The following is a 22,380-nucleotide window of genomic DNA, read 5'->3' as shown; positions in this document are numbered from 1 at the left end:
CCCGAGGGGGCGGGGCGGAGGACTGGCTGGGAAACCGAGCCGTGGCCGCAGGGGCGGGGCGGAGTTTGTCCCCGCGGAAGGGACTGCGCCCTTGGTGGGAGTGGGGATTGCTAACCTGGTCGTGGCAGCGAGCAGACCGACTTCCTCTTGGACCCCGGGTCCGTTCCTGCGTGCCCAGAACCTGGGACCAGGGTGACTTTAGCTCACTTTGGGACCTGGCGTGCGATTGCCCAGATCACGCTAGCAAGTGAGTCGTAAGGGGAGGGGAAGAAATGCAGCCAGCTTTTAAAAACGATTTGGCCTAGAGCACCCTAAGGCGTCATTATTTGGCTGCTCGGGTAGGTGTGATGGTCTCACTGGTCCGAAGGCTTAGCCTTTGTTTCACACGCACACACCCACCCACCCCCTCCCAAATGCCTTGCAAAGCATGCCAAGTGGGCATCGGGTCAGGCTGTCAGGATAGAACCTCAATGTTTCCATGGTTACAAATGCAAATTTTTTTATGTGTAATTTTTTTTAAGTGTGAAAACATTTTAAAATGCATGCTATTCACCGGTCTTAAGGTAGAGACTGTCTGAGAGTTGACACTGTGGGCTTTCTTTGCAGGATTTGCTTTCAGTAGATTGGTTGGAGTTGTGCCCGCTTAAGCAAATGTGAGTCCAAAGAAGTGATTAGATCTTTTTAGATGAAAGGTGATGAGCTCTTCCTACCCGACTCATACGGAAAGTTATTGTAGTGTTTTGTTTTCAATATAATGTTATATTAGTTTCAGTTTCAGGCGTGCAGCATAGTGGTTGTAGTTTTCTATCTTGAGTATCTGAATAAACAGCTTATTGAATGAATAATAGCTAATACCGACTGCTACCAGTTACCATGCTCCTACTCTGCACAGGGTCCTCTGATTGGGTCATTACATGTTTCGTAATTCAGCTCTTCCAACTGCCCTATGAAGTGAGGAATATTACTGCATTTTGCAAATATGTAGTGTCCCGTAGCCAAGATTCAGTCCTCAGGCTTGTCTGACTCAGAAGGTCACATTTTTTTTCCATCATCATCATGCATGCAACACTATAAAGTACAGCTATTTAAGTTTGAAAAGGGATATTTACTATACGTATTTCCAATATGGGAAAAGACTTTCTTCCCACCCACTTTCTAAAGTTGTTCCATACATATTCATTGCAAACTTTCCTTGAGTGTTCACCATATGCCAGAAGTTCATGACTAACTCTGAAAAATAATACAGGAGTCCAACCCCTCCTTGGAAGATCGTGAGAGTAGGGGGACAACAAGAGTGGGTGAAACACTGGAGATAGGAAGAGAACACATCCAGCTAAATTTTTATTCTTACTGAGACAGCCCTTCAAAAAGCAAAATTGCTTTTTTGTTTTTAATGTTTTTTAGTGAGAGGAGGGGAGGCAGAGACAGATTCCTACATGCACTTAACCGGGATCCACCTGGCAAGCCCACTGGGAGGCAACGCTCTGCCCATCTGAAGCTCTGGCGCCGTTGAAACCGGAGCCATTTTTTTTGGTATTTTTCTGAAGCTAGAAACGGGGAGAGACAGTCAGACAGACTCCCGCATGCGCCCGACCGGGATCCACCCAGCACGCCCACCAGGGGCAACGCTCTGCCCACCAGGGGGCGATGCTCTGCCCCTCCGGGGTGTCGCTCTGCCGCGACCAGAGCCACTCTAGCGCCTGGGGCAGAGGCCAAGGAGCCATCCCCAGCGCCCGGGCCATCTTTGCTCCAATGGAGCCTTGGCTGCGGGAGGGAAAGAGAGAGACAGAGAGGAAGGAGGGGAGGGGAGTGGAGAAGCAAATGGGCGCTTCTCCTATGTGCCCTGGCCGGGAATCGAACCCGGGTCCCCCGCACGCCAGGCCGACGCTCCACCGCTGAGCCAACTGGCCATGGCCGGAGCCATTTTTTAGCACCTGAGGTGCAGGCCATGGAACCATCATCAGCACCCAGGGTCAACTCGCTCTAATCTAGCCATGGCTGCATGAGGAGAGAAGAGAGAGGGAAAGAGAAGCGAAAGGGGGAGGGATGGAGAAGCCGATGGGCACTTCTGTGTGCCTTGACCAGGGAACTGAACCCAGGACATCCACATGCCAGACCAACACTCAATCACTGAGCAAACCAGCCAGGGCCAAAGGCAAAATTTTTTAATGTTCAATGATGAAACATATAATATGAATAACTGGTAATCCTTGACAGGAAACGATTAAATCAGAACTACGTATATAAAGGGAATTGAAATTTCTTAGTTAACACTGTGGCGAACACATGTGAAAGAAATAGTCCCTATATCACTCCACTGTTGTTCTTGGGAATGTCACCAGTGACACGTGTGAATGATTAGGGGCCACATGCTGAACCTGACAAGCTCCGGGAAAGCCTGCATGGTGGCCGTACAGACTCAGAGGCCTAAAGTAGCCACAAAGGATGATCTGAAATGAAAACTTTCCAACTAAAAGCAGTTCATGGCAGGTAGTCACGCCCCAGGGGAGGTATTTTTCTTTAACAAGGGTCAATGCTTACCTTAATCTAGCCTGTCATCTTGCATTTACAATACTTGTATTGTATTTGATAACATGCAGGTAATCTTCTTTTCCTGCTCCTCGCCCCAGGGCAAGTGTCCCACCAGGGCAGGAACCCACAAATCCTCTCCTTGTTATTGTTATCATGTTAATTAACTATGAACTATCTATTCCTGCCTATGTAAAAGAAGTTTCAGTATTTTTTATTCAATCCCCTAGATTTCCCTGCCTTGCTTTCTCCCACCTTCCTAATCTATCACTAATCCAATCAATTTCTTATACTGTAATCCCTTTATGTCTCTGTATAAAATAAGTGGTGAAATTGCCATTTTCTGAAGCACTTTCTCAATCCATTGAGATTTTGCTTCCCGGCAATGGTTGACAGTTTGGCTCAGATAAACTCATTAAAAATTCTTACGGTTTGGAAAAAAAAAAGTATTTATTTTTTACATTGACACATGCCTATTACAAATGCAGCAGCGTCTCTTCTGTGCTTGTCCTTGCTGACTGCTCGGTGGTATTTGACACTGGTGACTAGCCTTCTCTGAAATTTTAATCTCCTTTTGGCTTTGGAGTGCTCTGCTCTCCCCATTTACCTGTTTCTTAGGCCCTTCTGCTCTCTGTACTCTCACTTGACTATGACTTTTGACACCGATGAGTTTTCTTTTCTCTCTAATGCCAACTCCCGGCCACCTGTAGCAGAAGCTTGCTGCATCTCCTTTATTGATCTTAGCCCTCTTCAGATCTCTATTTCCAGCCACTTGTGGGGTTCCAAAGGCACCTGGCATGCTTCCCATCTGAAATGGGAATTCAGTATCTTCTCTATCTGCCTACCCCTTCTCCCCAGGCAGTTTTCTCCTCATCTTGAATACCACCTCTTGAACTGGGTTCTCATGATGTGTTGTGAAAGCTAAACATCTAAGAGGTTCAGAGTTATATTGCTATGCTCATACAGGGTCTGCCTGATATATATTCATCATAGCACAATATATTCTGCAAGTGGCCCAGAGTTGTGTATGTAATTTACTGACCTTCTGAGAAGGAGCCATTCAGGTGAGGTAAGGGCTCACCACCACAGACCTGCACCCAGTGACAGAAGGGTCTTCAGTTGAGGTAACAGTGTCGTTTTTCCTAGCAGCCTCAGCACCAGAAGCTTCTGCTGAGAAAGGAGGGGAAGGCCCCTTCTTCCCTGAGAAGGAAGAAATGAAAAGAATACAAGGGGTAACTGGGTCAGCCAGTGATAAATTAACTATATTCCATAGTTAAAATACAGAGCAAGAATAACAGGATCTGTATGTACCTATGACCAGTGATCTAGAAACTCCTTCTCCCTTGCTGACCCCATTGAAATTTTCCCTCCCCTCTCATTGAGTCCTGGGAAACCTTAAACAAAGAAATCACATGCCCATTGCTTAGATACTGTAATATCCTATAAGATATTATATATAACCTGTAAGAAAATCAACTTCGGGGAGCCCGTGGTTTTTTTTTTTGTTGTTGTTTGTTTGTTTGTTTGTTTTTAAAGATTTTATTTATTCATTTTAGAGAAGGGGGGAGAGAGGGGGAAGGGCAGGAAGCATCAACTCCTATATATGCCTTGACTGGGCAAGCCCAGGGTTTCGAACCGGCGACCTCAGCGTTCCAGGTCAACGCTTTATCCACTGTGCCACCACAGGTCAGGCGAGCCCGTGTTTTGAAGCTACAATCCCACGTGCTCTGCCAGCTTTCATAAATCCTACTTCCTTCATCAAGTTGTCTGGGTGTTTTTGTCTTCCTTTGATTCCTGCAAAATATGGTGCATTGGCCGGGAACCAAAGAGGAAAGGTGCCCACAATTGGTGGATTTCAGGCATCCTGTTGGGGAGCCCCCAGCCGCCCTACAGACGTGCCAGCTGAGCGTACACCAGGGATTTCCCCGTATGGATGCCTCTGTAGGATGGGGGATCCCCTTCACCAGTCCCAGTAAGGACCAGACAACAAAGGAATAAGGAAATGAGGGCGTGTGAGAGCCACGGTAAGGAAAACTGGGCAAGAGATGCTAGCTAGGGTCCTGACCTACTGGGCAGAAGGGAGGCCTGATCACCCTCCGGAGAGTCACTAATCGCCCTCCATAGGTTAGGAGCGGCAACTGTGCACCCTCCACAGGTGTGGGGAGTGGTCCCCACAGGAGTGGCGACTCATCACCCTCCATAGGTTGTGGGGAATGGGCCCCATGGGTTAGGAGGGGTGACTTGTCACCCTCCATAGGTTGTGGGGAACGGGCCCCATGGGTTAGGAGTGGTGACTCATCACCCTCCACTGGTATGTGGGAGGTTGTGTGAAGGAGAGAGTGTGGAGTGAATGAGATGGACACTGGCAGAGGGTTTTGACTCTCTCCCACAGGGCTGAAGCAAGTGTTGGGTCCTAAACCGTGGTTCTCTAGGGTGCCTCGTACAGCTAAGAGGCAGAATTGCATGCTGACATTTTATGTCAGCCTGCCATAAGCCAAGAGGGCCCACCATTTCTGCGAGGGGAGCGGCTGGTGACAGACTGAAGGGAGTGGCTTCCCCTCCCCTATCCCCATTCCTTCTTGTGGTGTCACTTGTCTGTCATAGCAGGTCTGGGAAGTTCACAGGGAAAACCCACCCCTTTAGCCATGATGGTCAAGAATTTTAAGAAAAGGTTCTCAGGGGATTACAGGGTTACTATGTCCCCAGGGAAGTCGAGGAATAGCCTGCTTTTGGGGTAGAATGGCCGACAGAAGGAAGCTTGGATAAGTCTGTTGTACAGAAGGTATGGTAGGTAGTCACTAGAGATCCAGGCCACCCCGACCAGTTTCCCAATATAGACACTTGACTTACACTAGTTTTGCACCCACCCACTTGGCTTAGAGGTCAGGCTTCTACAGTATTGGTAGCTAAGGCAGGGAAGCATTCCACCAGACCCAGAAAGCCGCTGCAGCAGCCAAAGCCAAGAATGTTAACCCCTAGTGAACCAGAAGAAGCAGAAACTGACTCTTCCACCTTATGTGTCAGTGAGGCTCTACCCATCCATACCTGACTCTCTGTTCACCCCAGAGACTGCCACTGACTCAGGCCTGTCATTTCCAGATTTATCAGGTCCTAGCATAGGCTCGCCCGAGCCGGAGCTGGAGGTGACTCCCACTGCACCGCCAGAATCAGGCCCAGGCTCTCCTCCCCTAGCTGGGAGGTTTCAACTGGTGCCTAAGCCTAGGCTTGTTCTAACTCTTACCATTCCCAGAGAGGAGGAGTAGAGGGGTTTTGCTATTGCATCTGGGAAGCCGCCAAACCAAAAACTAATTCAAAAATACCCTGAAGTCTGGGCTGAAGAACCCCCATCCCCACCCCTGGGCTGGCAATAAACCAAGTGCCAGTGCAGATAGAGTTAAAACCTGGGGCACTGCCTGTCAGCCAGAAACAATGCCCTGATTCCTAGGGAAGTCTTGGAAGGAATCCAGGTACATTTACAAAGGCTCAAGGAACATGGCATTATTATCCTGTGCCAGTTACCCTGGAATACTCCTTTGCTCCCTGTCAAAAACTGGGAACCAATGATTATTGGCCAGTACAGAACTTGAGGGTTATAAATGAGGCAGCAGTGACTCTGCACCCAATGGTACCAAATCCTTATACACTCCTAAGCCTCCTCCCTGCTCAAGTCTCATGGTTCACTTACTTAGACTGAAAAGATGCCTTTTAGTATAAGGCTGGCTCCTTAAAGCCAGGAGCTGTTTGCCTCCCAATGGGAGGACCCAGCTACAGGGCCTAAGGTGCAGTATACCTGGACTTGGCTCCCGCAAGGGTTCAAGAACTCCCCTACCATCTTTGGGGAGGCCCTTGCTTGGGACCTCGAGAGGTTTCTGGCACAGGACATAGGATGTGTCCTCCTTCAGTACGTGGATGACCTCATGAGACTCCAAGGAAGTGCTCGAGGAACAGACAAGCTTTTACGCCATCTAGAGAAGAATGGATACAAGGTCTCAAAGAAGAAGGCCCAGATCTGCCAAAAGCAAGTAAAATACTTGGGATTCATTCTCTAACAGGGGAAAGGAGGCTAGGGGTAGAACAGAAACAGGTTATTCAGAACATCCCAGTCCTTATCACGAGGAGATAGGTTAGAGAGTTCCTGAGTGCAGTAAGATTCTGCCATTTATGAATCCCCAACTTTGCAGTACTGACCAAACCCCTCCATGAAGTCACAAAGCAGGGAGAAAAGGAGCCCATGGACTGGGGGCCAGAACAGGACTGAGACTGTGCCTTTCAGACTCTTAAAAAGGAATTACAAGTTGCCTCAGTGCTAGGTCTTCCTAATCTTGCAAAACCTTTTGTCCTGTATGTCTCAGAGAGGAGCAAGACAGCAGTGAGTGTATTAACCCAGGATTTGGGGTCATGGCTTAGACCAGTAGCCTACCTCTCCAAGCAACTAGATGGGGTTGCAAAGGGCTGGCCACCCTGCTTGAGAGCTCTAACAGCCACCGCCATGCTGGTGCAAGAGGCAGACAAACTAACTTTAGAACAAGACCTGAGAGTGTGGGTGCCACATACAGTAGTGACTCTGATGAATGCCAAAGGACATCACTGGCTTACAAATGCCCACCTCACTAAGTATCAGAGCTTATTATATGAAAACTCAAGACTAGTAATAGAGGTGAGTACCACTTTAAATCCATTGACACTGCTCCCTGTGAATGAGGGAAAGCCGCAGCACAATTGCTTAGAAGTACTTGACTCAGTATACTCCAGCTGGCCAGACTTGCTAGATCAACCCCTGAGGGAGCCTGACTGGGAGCTGTATGTGGACGGAAGAAGCAGGCAGGGTATGCAGTAGTAACTCTAACAGAGACTATAGAGGTGCGGCCTTTACCCAAAGGTACTTCTGCTCAGCAGGCAGAACTGATTGCCCTGACTGGAGCCTTAGAGCTCAGTGAAAGGAAAAGAGTGAATATCTTTACAGATTCCTGTTTTGCCTTTCTCACTCTCCAAGTGCATGGAGCAGTTTACAAAGAGAGAGGACTCCTAACTGCTAGGGGCAAAGATCTTAAATATCCAAGAGAAATTCTCCAGCTGCTGGAAGCAGTCTGGAAGCCAGAACAAGTAGCAGTGATCCCCTGCTGAGGACCCCAGAAGGGAGGAACGGTAGAAGCCCAGGGAAATGCCAGAGCAGATGCAGATGCAAAGAGGGCTTCTACCCTGCCCTACCACAAGGGTGCTATAGCTCCTCTCATCCCATGGGCCCTGGAACTTGTACCTGGATATTCCGAGGGAGAGAAAAGGTAGAGAAAGAGGGAGCCAAAGAATTAAAGGACGGCTGGATGCAACTGCCAGATGGTAGAGTTGTTGTTCCCCACCAGTTGGGGCCAGCAGTAGCCCAGGCTTTGCATGCTGCCACCCATCTGGACAAGAAAAGATTGAAAAACTGCTAGGGAAATATTTCTATATCCCTCTCTTGGCAACCCTAGCCAGGAAAGTAAGCCTGCGCTGCTCAACCTGCCATCAGAATAATGTGAAACAAGGACCTTCAGTGCCCCCGGTATTCAGTCCTACGGGGCAGCCCCCTTTGAGGATATACAGGTGGACTTCACCGAGATGCCCGAGTGAAGGTTACCAGTACCTGTTGGTGTTAGTGTACACCTACTCAGGATGGGTAGAAGCCTACACCACTCAGACTGAAAAGGCTAGAGAAGTAACAAGGGCATTGCTCAGAGAAGTAATTCCAAGGTTTGGACTGCCACTTCGGATAGGCTCCAACCATGGCGTGGCCTTTGTGGCTAAGATAGTACAAGGGACAGCTCAAGCGCTGGACATCACATGGAAGCCTCACATGGCATACAGACCTCAGAGCTCAGGAAAAGAGGAAAGCATGAATAGGACTCTAAGGTTAGGCTTAGCAGATTATGTCAGGAAACAGGTCTTAAATGGGTACAAGCTTTGCCTCTAGTATTAAGGTTCAGTGCACCCCTTCTAAGAACACCGCATATTCACCTTATGAGGTGTTGCTATACAATAGGCCTCTCTCAATATTATGTAGCTTGCCAGGGACTCCCCGAGAATGAGGAGAAATAGAACTACATAGGCAATTAAAAGCTTTAGGCAGGGGTCCCCAAACTACGGCCTGCGGGCCACATGCAGCCCCCTGAGGCCATTTATCCGGCCCCCGCTGCACTTCTGGAAGGGGCACCTCTTTCATTGGTGGTCAGTGAGAGGAGCATAGTTCCCATTGAAATACTGGTCAGTTTGTTGATTTAAATTTACTTGTTCTTTATTTTAAATATTGTATTTGTTCCCATTTTGTTTTTTTACTTTAAAATAAGATATGTGCAGTGTACATAGGGATTTGTTCATAGTTTTTTTTTATAGTACGGCCCTCCAACAGTCTGAGGGACAGTGAACTGGCCCCCTGTGTAAAAAGTTTGGGGACCCCTGGCTTTAGGCAAGGTAGTTGGTACTATATCCAAGTAGGTGCTATATAGGGCTCTGCTCAGTTTGTTTGCCCTTGTCCATTCTTTTTCCCCAGGAGACCAGGTGTGGGTCAAGGATTAGAATCCATCTCCCCTCTGACCCAGGTGGAAGGGACCCTACACTGATTCTGACCACTCCCACTGCTGCCAAGGTAGAAGGCATACCTGCCTTAATTCACCACAGCTAGCTGAAGCCTGCAGCCCCAGAAGAAATATCTTTGTAGACAGCAGAGACTAACCCTGCCAACCCTTGTAAGTTGACACTGAGAAGGACAACATGCCCTGCTCCAGCCACAAACCAGGAGCTGGCTGGTCCACGCACAACCGAAGCTGGAGGAATCTCACCATGGGACTCCTTATAATTGGACTCTGGGGACAGAGGGGGAACTAGGGCAGAGGACTGTGAATTGTGTATCTATGTCACCGAAGAAGACCAAAAGGTCTCCACCACCTTGCTTTTCTAGAGCTTCTACGAGTGTAAGGGAACTCAGAAAGGGACCTGTACCTATAATCAGACTCAATATTCAGTGTGTGACCTAGGGGATAACCAGCCCTATGTCTATTATAATCCTAAAATCCTCCTACTACAACAATATTTAAAATAAAAATAGCAGCAGGAGGATAGGGGAAATGGATAGAAGGACCAACAATAGCCCAGACCAAAGTTAAAGGAAACTCCAGTAAACCCCAGTAGCCTTTTTGGGAGATAGTTCTCAGCCTTTAGTAGGTTTAAAACCCTTATAGGAGCAGTGTTACTACTCCTAGGAATTTGTTTAATAGGTCTGTGTTTGTTGCCACTATTAATAAACAGCATAAGGAACATGATAGAGGCCACAGTACAGCAACGAACCACAGCCCGTGTATACCTTACCCACCACTATCAGGCCTTCCCCTTGGGACCAGATAAAGAATGTGAGACTCCAGTATAAAAGAAATTCTGAAGTCTCAAAGGGGGGAATGAGGAAGGAAGGACAAGCCCCCTCTTCCCTGAGAAGGAAGAAACGAAAAGAATAGAGGGGAAAGGAGCCAGCAAGGGTAACTGGATCAGCCAGTGAAAAATTACGTATATCCCATAGTTATAATACAAAGCAAGAATAGCAGAATCTGTATGTAACTATGACCAGTGATCTAGAAACTCCTTCTCCCTTGCTGACCCCACCAAAACTTTCCCTCCCCTCTCCTTGAGTCCTGGGAAACCTTAAACAAAGAGATCACATGCAAGCTGCTTAGATACTGTAAAGGTATATAACCTGTAAGAAAATAAACTTCGGGTAGGGTCACAAGGAGTCCAAAGGTAGGGAAAATGCAGTCCCTCAAGCTGATGCCAAATGGATATTTTGGCACACATCAGACCCTATTGGGATAAATACAGCTTTGGGAAGTCAACCCCCATATGGCAGCTCATACACTGTGATTAAGATTGATCCTCAAAGACAGCTGGAGGGACAACCCCATCCATGGACAGGCTAACAATAATCAAGAATCACCTACAAAAGGGGGGCTCAAATAATTCACATAAGGGACATTACTGGAGTACCTAGCACAAGTGATCTGGGACACTGTGCCATGGAGTCCTACAAGACACCTACTCCATAAAGCCATCATACCAAGACTGGGATACACAGCAGATTTACCTAATACATAGACTCAAGTACAGAGGCAGCCAAAACAGGGAAACAAAGAAATATACCCCAAATTAATGAACAGGAAAAATCCTCAGAGAAAGAACTAAATGAAACGGAGGCAAGCAACCTACCAGAGACAGAGTTTAAACAATGATTACAAAGATCAAGGAACTTAGGGGAAGAGTGGACGAACTCAGTGAGAACTTGAATAAAGAGATAGTAAGCATAAAACAAGACATAGAAACCATAATAAAGAACCACTCAGGCCTAACTTGTGCTGGCACAGTGGATAGAATGTAGACCTGGAATGCTGAGGTTGCTGATTTGAAACCCAGTGCTTGCCTGGTCAACGCACATGTGGGAGTTGATGCTTCCCCCCTTCTCTCTCTCTCTCTCTCTTTCTCTCTCTCTCTTTCAATCTTCCCTCTCTAAAATGTATAAATAAAGTCTTAAAACAAATTGAAAATAAAAAAGAACCAGTTGGAAAGGAAGAATACAATATCTGGAATGAAGAATTCAATAGAAGAAAAACAATAGTAAGTAAGATGAAGCAGAGGAATTAAATCAGTGATTTGGAAGCCAAGGTAGCGGAAAACATCCAATCAAAGAATCCAACAAAAAGAAAAACAAACTTTAAAAGATGTGGCTAGTTTAAAGGCTTTTGGGACAAAATCAAGTGCAACAACATCTGCATCATACAGGTACTAGAAATAGAAGAGAGAAAGGAATTGACAACCTATTTGAAGAAATAATGATTAAAAACTTCACAAAACTGGTAAAGGAAAAAGATAAAGAAGTCCAAAAATCACAAATCGTCCCAAACAAGATGAACCCAAAGACCCCAAAACAAATAATAATTAAAATGGCAAAGGTTAAAGACAAAAAGATAATCTTAAAAACAAAGGAGAAAAACAGTTACCTACAAGGGAGCTCTCATAAGACTGGTAACTAATTTCTCAACAGAAACTTTTCAGGCCAGAAGGGATTGGCAAGAACTATTTGAAGTAATGAAAAGCAAGGACCTACAAATGAGAGTACTTCCTCCAGCAAGGCTATCATTTGAAATTGAAGGAGAAATAAAAAGCTTTCTATACAATAAAATTCTAAAGGAGTTCATTACCACCAAACTAGTATTACAAGAAATATTAAAGGGACTTCTTTTAAAAGAAGAAAGAACAACAACAACAAAAAAGAGAAACATAATTATAAAGAAGACTGGCAATAAATACATATCTATCATTGTTACACTTTAAATGTAAATGGATTAAATGTGCTAATCAAAAGGCATAGGGTAGCTGAATGGATAAGAAGACAATACCAATACATATGCTGTCTGCAATATACCCATTTCAGATCAATAGACACACACACTGCAAAAAAAGGGATGGGAAAAGATATTTCATGCTAATGGAAACCAGAAAAAGCTGAGTAGCAATACTTACATCAGACAAAATAGACTTTAAAACAAAGGTTAGAACAGGGATCCCCAAACTTTTTACACAGGGGGCCAGTTTACTGTCCCTGAGACTGTTGGAGGGCTAGACTATAAAAAAAACTATGAACAAATCCCTATGCACACTGCACATATCTTATTTTAAAGTAAAAAAACAAAATGGGAACAAATACAATATTTAAAATAAAGAACAAGTAAATTTAAATCAACAAACTGACCAGTATTTCAATGGGAACTATGGGCCTACTTTTGGCTAATGAGATGGTCAATGTCCAGTTCCATATTTGTCACTGCTAGCCATAACAAGTGATATGATGCACTTCTGGAGCCGTGATGTGTGTGTCCCGCTTCACTGGAAGTAGTACTGTACGTGAGCGATGCCGCGCTTTGCTCACTGATCACCAATGAAAGAGGTGCCCCTTCCAGAAGTGCTGCGGGGCCAGATAAATGGCCTCAGGGGGCCGCATGTGGCCCACGGCCATAGTTTGGGGACCCCTGCGTTAGAATAAGAGACAAAGAAGGACATTATATATGTTAAAGGGATCAATCCAACAAGAAGATATAATCCTTGTAAACATTTATGTACACAAAAAAAGAGTACCTAAATGTATAAAGCAAATATCAATGGACATAAAAGGAGAGATGGACACTAATATAGTCACTGTAGGGAGTTTTAATACCCCATTAACATGAATAAATATATCATTCAGACAGAAAGTCAACAAGAAAACAGAGGCCTTAAATGATACATTAGATCAGATGACTTTAATTGATATTTTTAGAATGTTTCACTTCAAAGCAGAAAAATATAAATTTCTTACAAGTGCACATGAAACATTTTCCAGGAAAGACTACATATTAGATCACAAAACCAGTCTCAATAAATTTAAGAATATTGAAATCATATCAAGCATCTTCTCTGACCACAATGGTATAAAACTAGAAATCAATCACACGATTAAACTGAAAAACACATCAAAACTAAATAACATGTTACTAAACAATAACAACAAGATTAAGGGTAAAATCAAAAGTTACCTCAAGAAAAATGAACATGAGAACACAACTACCCCAAAATTATGAGACACAGCAAAAGCAGTCCTAAAGAGGAAAATTCATGGTGTTACAGGCCTACCTCAAGAAATAAGAAAAATCTCAAATAAACAATCTAAAATTACACCTAAAGGAACTAGAAAGAGAACAACAACCGCAAAAATCCTAAGTGAGTAGAAGGAAGGAAATAATAAAGATCAGAGAGGAAATAAAATAATAGTCTGAAAAAATAATACAAAAGATCAATGAAAACAAGAGCTGGTTCTTTGGAAAAATAAGACTGGTAAATCTTTAACCTAGCTCATCAAGAAAAAAACTATAGAAGACCCAAATAAATAAAATAAGAAATGAAAGAGGAGAAGTAACAACTGCCACCACAGAAATATAAAGGATTGTAAGAAAATATTATAAACAACTATATATCAGCAAATTGGATAATCTGAAAGAAATGAATATATTCCTAGAAACATATGAATTTCCAAGACTAAATTAGAAAGAAAGAGAAAATCTGAACAGACCGATTATAATTTATGAAATTGAAGCAGTAATCAGTAAACTCTCAACAAACATAAATCCTCAATAGATGGCTTCACAGGTGGATTTTATCAAACATTCAAAGAAGAACTAACACCTATCCTCAAATTATTGTATTCCAAAATATTCAAGCGAAAACTCCTAAGCTCATTATATCAGGCCAGCATGATCTTATTCCAAAACCAGATAAAGACACTACAAAGAAAGAAAAATATTGGCCAATATACCTAATATAGCTATAAAATCCTCAACAAAATATTAGCAACATATTAAAAAGGTTATACACCATGATCAAGTAGGATTTATTCCTGGAATGCAAGTTTGGTACAATATCTGCAAATCAATTAATATAATATACCACATAAATAAAATGAAGGATAAAAATTATATAATCATATCAATCAATGCAAAAAAGCATTTGATAAAATCCAACACTCATTTATGATGAAAGCCCTAAGCAAAGTGGGAATAGAGTTTACATTCCTCATCATAATAAAAGCATAGATGACAAGCCCACAGTCAACATCATTTGCAATGGCGAAAAACTTAAAAACGTGTCCTTTAAGATCAGAAACAAGACAGGCTGACACTTTCACCACTATTATTTAATATGATACTGGAAGTCCTAGTTACACCAATCTGACAAGAAGAAGAAATAGAAGGCATCCAAACTGGAAAGGAAGAAATATAGCTGTCATTGCTCGCAGATGACATGATACTGTATATAGAGAGCCCTAAAGATTCCACCAAAAAACTACTAGAACCTATAAAGAATTTTAGTAAAGTAGCAGGATACAAAATAAATATCCAGAGATTAGTTGCATTTTTATATGCCAATAATGAACTATCAGAAAAGAAAACTATGATACCAATCCCATTTGCAATTGCACTCACCTTGTAAGGGTGGACTTTTTGGTCAATGTACCATTGTGTTTTTCAGTGCTGAATATATAATTGATACTTATGTTGTACATCCTTGTACTGTGAATGCTCATGAAGTCCAGAAGGTTTTTGTCCATTCAGGTTCCCTGGCACACAGAGACTTAACTCTGGTCCTCTTCCCCATGGTCTTGGAAAAAGAATGAAAAAAAAATTTGAAAAGAAATAGAAATTACAGCTTTAGTTCAAGACTTAACTGCTGCGGAACCCAAAGGTAATTTCCTAAAGCAACACTGCCACCTTCCGGAAGCAGGCACCACTACACTTTTTTTTTTTTTTTAAATAGAAGGAACAAGAGACTGACTATCATTGAACGGAAACACCTGAACTGTACTAGAGGCCTGTGACACTGCAGCCTGATGTCCCCATTTTGGGGTGCAAATAAGAATTGACAATTAATAAGGTAAAAGCCCAATACATCTTATTTGTCAAATGGAAATTGAAAGATTTTGTGACCTGCTTCTAGCAGCATCTCAGCTTATATGAAAAAGCAGCAGCCATTGCTTTGGGGAAACTTTACTTGCATTATGCCACTTGAAGTAAAGACACTGGCTCAACATTGCCCTCGATTCACAGTGGCTCACCTTAGTTCCTGGGCCTGGTTCACTGATGGTTCAACTGAGTTGAAACCTATTAGTGCCAGTGGGCTGCCACCCTGAAAACTGCTGTGGTAATCCTGTTAGTGGGTAGAGCTCAAGATCATTTTAGAGAGAGAGGCAAGAAGGATGAGAAGCATCTACTCATAGTTGCAGCAGTCTTAGTTGTCATTGATTGCTTTCTCATATCCATATTCATACTCATATTCCATATTCATATTGAAATATTCCCTAATTTTTGTGAGCAGTATATATGCCTTTACCAAGGTGCTCCAGCTGAGCCAGTGACCTTCAGGATCAAGCCAGTAACCATGGGGGCACGATCACATGCTCAAGTTGGCGACTCCATGCTTAAACTGGCAACCCCACACTCAGGCTGGTGAACCAGTGCTCAAGCCGGATGACCCAACACTGAAGTCAGCAACCTTGGGATTTCGAACCTGGGTCTTCAGCATCCCAGGCTGGTGCTCTATCCACTGTGCCAACGCCTAGTCAGATCCCAGGAGATTCTTATAACTCTGGCTAATGATGAAAGCTGTATTTTTTACTGACCCTTGGGATATTGCCAATGATTTAGCTGTCTGGCCTGCTCTCTGGTCCAACACTTGCAGGCTGAGAGATTTAACAACCCTGGCATCTTTGGTGGGAACACCTTAGACCTCAGATGTACAGTTAATCATTTCTTTGTTGTCTAGATCCAGTACTGCCACTTGTCAAATAAGAACCACCTGACAGTGAGGACTTGGCTGAACCCGAATTATCCTGCTGTGCCTGATGCCATCAACAGCAGTTCCCAACTTGGACCCCTTTAAACAGGTACAAACACATGGGTTGACACAACCTTGTTTCATTGTGACTGTTACAAATTCACATGGTTCTCTGATGGCTGAGAGTCTTGGGTTATGCTATGTATGAAGAGGAAAACACATCCACTTAGTGACATTGTCCATGTGACTTCAGCTAACCAATATAAATGCTGGCCCAGATCATGTTTAATGGCAAATCTCAATAGGAGTTACCTGTGCCTGTTTGGGTTATATGTTTGTATATGGTTGGAAATGGGCCACAGAATATTTCTCCATTGGGGATGGAGGTAGTTTCTGGCCCAATTATTGCCTCCAATAATTATTGGCAATGACACCAATGATGGGCAGGTCGGTGTAAACCCCCTTGCATGTGTACAATACATAAAGGTCTGGCCTTAAGCTAGACTACATCCTGACTGTCTGAAATAAAATGTTCTGGTGTCCTCTGGGACAGTTGTAGGACTCCAGGACCCTGGAAGGCATAGTTGAGGTCAACATTGCAGCTTAACTTCATCTCATTCTTGGGAGTCCTGCTGATGGCAGCTTCAATTAAATGCTCCACGAGATGAATTAAACAGATTAGACAGAACAGCTATGTTGGTTAAATTAATCAGAATGGCCAACAGACTGACATATTCTGGTGAAAGTTTGCCAGAAGCCAAGAGGTGTAGGGATAATGGGTGGATTGATGGGGAGGCAATCTTCCATGGCCCAGGCATCCCTGCACACTTTTGCTGGCTGTGCCCAAACTGCTTTTGACCCATGCCATTCCTCTGGGTTGTGCTTACAGAGAGCAACCCTGAGGGCTGGAATTATTAAAGTCAGGTGTTTGCTTCAAAATTATTGGATAGGGAGAAAAACTGAGTAAGGGTATAGATGAAACAATATCGTCTAAGAATTTATAACTTTTGAGTCTGGGCCAAAGTACATTTAGGCTTTCTTACCACTCACTGTAAAGTGGTAAGTTCTTAAACTCAGTGACTCTCATCTGCAACAATCCCATTGCATGCATTACATTCTTCTGGACCCCAGCACATCATCCCCAGGGACCTGCCACAAGGGGATTTGATGCTCATGCTGCTTGCTGTGCAGTGAGTAATCAAGTCATTTTCTATGACCTAAGAGTTTTGTGTCTTCTGCCAATATTCATAAAATAGCAACCTTATTATTAGCTTGTGAGTAGGGTAAAACCCCTACATGCCAATATTCATAAAATAATAACATTGCTATTAGCTTGTAGTTAGGGTAAAATTCCAAATGCTGGCAGATATCTATTTGTTTTCTAGGGAGTAGGGGCTGGAGGATGTTTTTTTGAAATGACCAGCCTCAAATTTAGAGTTGTAGAATTTAGTTTTTACATTGAGAAAAATTATTCAATTTATTACACTTGTCTTGCAACTGCACCAAACTTTGCCAAACAGGAAATTTAGAACTTCAGTAATTTTTAAAGCCTTATTTAATAAATTTTAAATTATGAATAATCTCAGCCATCTATAGAAGTAGAGAGATTAGTATAATGAGCCCCTGTATAGACACCACTCAGCTCCCGTTAATTATCAACTCATGGCTATCGTGTTACTTCTATATCTGCCTCCAGTCCCTACTTGGAAACACATTCATAAAATCACATCATTTTATTTGTCATGTTCTGTTTTAAAATCATGGACTGGAATTTGCGTTGTTTTATAATTTGCAGTCTTTGTATTTCTCAAGAGCTACTTTGTGAACATTGGCTATATTGCTGAATTAGTAACAGTTTTTAAAAAAACATCACAGTTCTCCCTCTCCCCCACTCCTTAAATATTTTAGAAGTAACCAAAGCTGTACTTAGTGGTAAATGCATAGACTTAAGTTCTGTAGTTATTAAAAAAGAAATTAATAAAGTTAGAAAAAACTAAAAATATAAATTAGTAACAAATTATTAATACACTATAAAATATAGAGAACTGACTAATTCTGAGAACTGTGTCTTTGAAAAAATAAACTATGCAAGTCTTTGAAAAATCAAATTAAAATGAGGTGAAAGATGCAGACACTTATTGAGATGTGTAATTACAAATATGCAAATAGTTTTGAAACTCAAAGAGACAATTTCTGACAAATATCTGTCTGTCTGACCTATATTGGTTGTAGCTTCTAGCTCTCAGAGATTTGGTTGATTTTGGTTCAGATGCCACTTCTGTTTTCTTGTGACCATCCAAAGACCTCATGCTTTGAGATGTGTGACTCGGTCATATTTTCCCTGCAGCCACACTCCCCATCACTGTGGACTGTCTTTAACTTCGCAGCACCAGCAAGTGGGGAGCAATGTGCCCCTGCTCCCATTTTCCACATGAAACTCACTGGATCACAGCAAGGCACCAGGGTATGGGTTGGCAGCTTTTTAAAGTTGTTGTAGGCACATTACTCTTTCTGCTCCTCTTCTTATTTTTACAACCTTTTAAAAATGTAAAAACTTTTCTTAGCTCTCAAGAATCCAGCTCATCTGGCTGCCCTGAGGAAGGAGATGCTGAAAAGTTACACCTACTCCGCGAACGTGCTGTGGATTCCTACTTGTCCCCACCCACCGGCGCGACAGTGGGATCTCCCTGCCCCTCCCTCCCAATCCTGTTTGAGGTCCAGGCTGGCACAGATCTGAATGTGAATGGACACCATCCATGGTTGAGTTAATTGTGCTAATGGGGCTGCCTGTCCTCCCCTTGGCTGTTCGTTTAGCGCCTGAATGGCATCTGCTGGTCATGTTGTCCAACCCTGGAAAGCGTGTCAGTCCATAAAGCATCCTTCAAGAGGTTGTTGTAACACTCTATGAGTTCAGCCTCATCGGGTTGTATGGGAGATGAAAGTGCCAGTCAATGAGGAGGGCTTCAGCCCATTTTTGTACTAGCTGTCCAGTAAAGTGAGTCCTCTGATCACTGACTCACTATCAATGGCTTCTGGGGTACTGTATGAGGCACACTGTTGTTGCTTGAGCCCCTGAATGGTTGCTCTTTGGTTGTTAGCCTTTCCACTCGGGTAAGCCTGTAGAATACCTGTGATGGTATTCATGCAGGTTAAGTCAAACAGGACCCCTTACTGTGTGGCTAGGGTTCAATGTAGTCCACCTGTCACTGGGTCAGGGGTGTTCCACCTTGGCATATCTTCCTTCTGTCACAGATGAGGGGACGTGGTTATTGCTCAGCACACATTGCTGACATGCAGTCACTTACCTCTGTGTATCTGAGTGGGAGGCCCCAGGCCTTAACAGTTTCCCACATGGTTCTTTAACCTGCATGTGTGGGTTCGGAGTATCCACTTGGCAGTGTCTGCTGCTGGAGCATCTTCTAGCCAGTACACTCACACCAAAGCATCTGCTTTGTTGTCGCCTGGGCCCTGCATGGGTTGGTGACCTCTGACATGGAATACAGATATTCAGGATAGCTCCCCCGTTAGAAAAACACCATCTGCATCAAGTCTCACAGGCATAAAAGCCAGGCAACACCTTCCTGGGGCACTTTAGTCCAGATCAACCAGCTCTGCCTGAGTATACAGCTGAGCCGTGGTATGGATGACCTGCTGGGTGGGGAGAGGCTGAGCCTCTCCTAGCAGCCTTGGTTGCTGAGACTTAATCTTCTGTATTACCACCAGGCAGACTGACAGGGGCGCCTCTGCCTCCTCCTCATCAATAGCCATTATTTCACTGTCACCATCAGAGTCAGAGTCACTTTCAGTGGTCAGGTCCCACTCCCATGGGTTTTATCTGCTTTGAGAGACCACTCTGACCTGGGTTAAAGCCAAGAGGCAGCCCCGACTGCGAGCAAAGTGGCAGGATAGTTCTGCTAACTGCTCACTAGTCTGTTCCAGATGTTTCCCCAAAGCCTCCTTATTACCAGCTTGGATAAACTGCGTGTCCCTTTCTAGCTTAAATTCTTCTTCAAACTCTGTACTTTTGATTTGACAGCTAACTGTTCCTGAGTTACGGTGCACAAAGCACCCAGGAGGGGCCATGTAAGTACCCCCGTGGCTCTTCTTAAGTCCTTCCTCTTACTCAACTCCACATGGCCCTCCACCACCTTCAGAGCAGCTAGGACACTAATGGGACTTTCAGGGGTGTGCCCAACATGGCAATATCATGCCACTGGCAGCTAGCTGACCAGCTTGGGATATGCACCCCCCCACCCCACCATATTCTCTCACTCAGCATGTCACTAGGGGCCAACTCAACATGGGAGTTGCTTGGGATTGCATAATATTGTCAACTATGCCAATCATAACTCTGGAGGTCCAGACCCAGAAAATCTATCTGTCTGGTGTTGTTGCAAGATTCCAAAGAAACCACAAGGAAGATGATATGGAGAAGACAGAACCTTTACTAAGTACATACAGGGGCAGCACTGATGGCAGCAAGTAGATGAAAGCTTTGCACCTCACCGAGGGGGAGGGTTGTGGTTTTTATAGCTAAGCCCTGAGCAATTGCTCAAGTGAAACTCTTTGTCTATGGGAAGTGATGCTTCAGCAGGCAAGCAGGCAAGCAGGGGGTAGAGGGGATGTGTAGGGGCTGTTTTGTGTTGTTTCTCCTTGATAATAATACCTGGTGACTCAGTTCCTTTGTCTTTAGTAAAACATGAGCTGCAGTTTTATTATTCTCTCTTCCATAGCTTGTGGCCATGATTTATGACCATGGTGCCAAGGACTGAGGAGGGTAGAAAGGGACATGTCTAGCATTAACTTTATACTGGCCTACAGTATAATAACTAAAAATTGCGATCTCTGGAATCAGTTGTCTTTTATCCTGAGTTTTATTCTGATTCTACTTTTACTACTGTAGTTGTGACACATGGAAAAAATATTTCATTTTCCTGTGCCTCAGTTTCCCCATTTTGAAAAAAAAGTGGTAATAATTTTTTAAAATTTATTCATTTTAGAAAGAGGAAGAAGAAGAAGAAGGAGAAGGAGAAGGAGAAGAAGAAGAAGAAGAAGAAGAAGAAGAAGAAGAAGAAGAAGAAGAAAGAGAGAGAGAGAGAGAGAGAGATGCATTCATTTGTTGGTTCACTGAGTTGTGCATTCATTGGTTGATTCTTATATGTGCCCTGAACAGGATCAACCTACAAACTTGATTACAGGGAGCATGCTCTAACCAACTGAGCTACTGAGCCAGGGCCTAATTCTTACCTCTTACAGTTGTAACAAAGATTGAATGAGCTAATGTGTATACAGTACATAGAAAAGCTGACTGGTGCTTGACCAGGTGGTGGTACAGTGGATAGAGTGTCAATCTGGGATGCTGAGGACCCAGGTTTGAAACCCCAAGGTTGCTGGCTTGTGCACGGGCTCATCTGGCTTGGGTGAGGGTTCACCAGCTTGAACACAGGGTTGCTGGATTGAGCAAGGGGTCACTGGCTCGACTGTAGTCAAGTCACATATGAGAAAGTGAAAGAATTATATAATAAACTCCCATGTTCCCATGACTCAGACTCCACAATTATAAAGTCTTGGACAATATTGTTTCTTTCCTATCCTCACTCAATTCTTCCCCACACTTGGTAATTTGAAGAAAATACCCAGCTTTATACAACTAAATGTATCATATATTCATATATTTTGTTTTAAAAACATAACCACAATATCATGATTATATTAACAAAGTTAAAAATATTTTTTAAATGTCATAAAATATCTTATTTGTGTTCAAATTTTCCTAACTGACCTACAATTTGCTTTGATTACATTAGGTCCACAACTTTTTCTCTGTTAATTTACAGATTTGTACATTCTATTTTTTCTTACAGTTTATTTGTTGAAGAAATAATTGTTTGTTCTATAGTGCTCTAATAACTGTCTTTTGTTAAGTGCATATTCTTGATTTCATTATATGTAGATACAGTACGTGTATCCTGCAAAGTAGATACAGTACGTGTATCCTGAACCTTGGTTATGTTTTCATGTTTTGCACAAGAATACTTTATAGATGATGTTGTGTACTTTTATTAGGAGGTACCTAATTTCTGGTTGTTGTTATATTTTTTTGTGACCTGAGCAGGCATTGATGTTCATTGGCTAAACTCATTAATTATAAGTGTTGCAAATGAAGATGCCCCGATGGAATCTCTTCAAGTGGCTTCTTTGTTGAAAATTAGCTGCCCATATACATGAGGAGATGACACTACCTGACTGGTGATAGTGGTTCTGAATCTTAAATGTAAAGCCCTGTGAACTTGTGACTCTGATCTTGAAGAAAAAGGTGACCAGCTGATTCTGATGTCCCCGTGGAAACAGGAGTTTGCAAGTATGGGGCAAACTGAAAGCAGGCAGGAAACCCCCAGGAAACAGACAAGAACAAGCAAGTCCCTTCCTCTTTCTCTAGCCTCTCAGACTCCTTCTGGTGCCCCTATTGACATATAC

General features: G+C 43.4%; 1 long non-coding RNA gene across 1 annotated transcript; it reads left to right on the top strand.

The window, feature by feature from the left end:
• The first annotated feature begins 85 nt into the window (after positions 1 to 85).
• On the top strand, positions 86 to 21,544 carry LOC136324481 (uncharacterized). Its single transcript, XR_010729099.1, has 3 exons — positions 86 to 247; positions 15,892 to 16,012; positions 20,904 to 21,544. It is a non-coding gene; the product is annotated as an uncharacterized lncRNA (long non-coding RNA).
• The last annotated feature ends 836 nt before the right edge of the window (positions 21,545 to 22,380 follow it).

This window comes from Saccopteryx bilineata, chromosome 2 (assembly GCF_036850765.1).
Source record: "Saccopteryx bilineata isolate mSacBil1 chromosome 2, mSacBil1_pri_phased_curated, whole genome shotgun sequence".
In the NCBI taxonomy this organism is placed as follows: Eukaryota; Metazoa; Chordata; class Mammalia; order Chiroptera; family Emballonuridae; genus Saccopteryx; species Saccopteryx bilineata.
Note: the sequence above shows the minus strand (reverse complement) of the source record. Positions and strands in the feature narration are given on the sequence as shown.